This window comes from Bidens hawaiensis, unplaced genomic scaffold, assembly GCF_021521415.1.
Source record: "Bidens hawaiensis isolate Kalapana, Puna unplaced genomic scaffold, B.hawaiensis_p1.1 tig00035313_1, whole genome shotgun sequence".
In the NCBI taxonomy this organism is placed as follows: domain Eukaryota; kingdom Viridiplantae; phylum Streptophyta; class Magnoliopsida; order Asterales; family Asteraceae; genus Bidens; species Bidens hawaiensis.
The window spans coordinates 111,028-111,995 of NW_027496142.1; the positions used below are offsets into that span (position 1 = coordinate 111,028).

The 968-nt window shown below is 35.2% G+C and overlaps 1 pseudogene; it reads left to right on the forward strand.

The window, feature by feature from the left end:
- On the forward strand, window positions 1-515 carry LOC143587226 (monothiol glutaredoxin-S1 pseudogene; annotated as a pseudogene).
- The last annotated feature ends 453 nt before the right edge of the window (window positions 516-968 follow it).

Here is a 968-nt window from a genome sequence, read left to right on the forward strand (position 1 = left end):
ATATTTTTAAATCTTTTTGGCAAATTTAAATTCCAAATCCTTGAAAATTTTCATTTCTTTAAAACCACACACTTTGAGTAATGCAATTCCACGTGTTTTGAAGCCCTTGGTCGGAATCTCTTTATTAGTCCACTTTTGTCTGTATATATACCATGCAAAAGAGTGCAAAGAGCTCCTAAAACAAAACCCTAAACACAGCAATGAGCACGGTGACAACATTGGTAGCCGATAACCCATTGGTGATCTTTAGCAAAACGTCTTGCTCGATAAGTCATTCCATCAAATCACTCATAAGAAACTTTGGGGCTAACCCGACTGTATACGAGCTAGACGAGATTTCAAATGGGGAGGTGGTGGAAAGGGAGTTAAAAGAGTTAGGTTGTAGTCCGAGTGTACCGGCTGTTTTTATAGGGAAGAAGCTGGTTGGTGGTTCTAATGAGGTGATGAGACTCAATATGAGAAACATGTTAAAGCCAATGCTGATTGAAGCTAAGGCAATATGGCTCTAATTAAAAGAGGCTAAAGCTATCCTCGTAGTAAGTAATAAGCAAGGTTAACCATTGAGTCTTGATCATATATTTAGTAGATCAAACAAGGCAGCACATGCCATGGTGTAATATATATGCCTGTCTTTATAATCTTTATTATTATGTACAATCTTGAATAATGTTAGTTTAGCCTACAGAGTAAAATTAACCATGTATATCTATTATGAGTAAACTAATTACGCAATCACTCCACCACAACTGACACCTTGCAAGATTAAACCTCCAATCTTTTGAATGTGAGACACATCACTTAACCACGAGAATATATATTTTAGATTTATTTAAATATTTTCTTTTCTCATACATATATAAAACAACAGTTATATAAATAAAAGGATCTTCGCAAAGACATTCTATGGAAACCCTGTGGTTCTATCAATTTGAAGTAAAGCTAGTAATCGAATTCCCCTGTGAGATGCA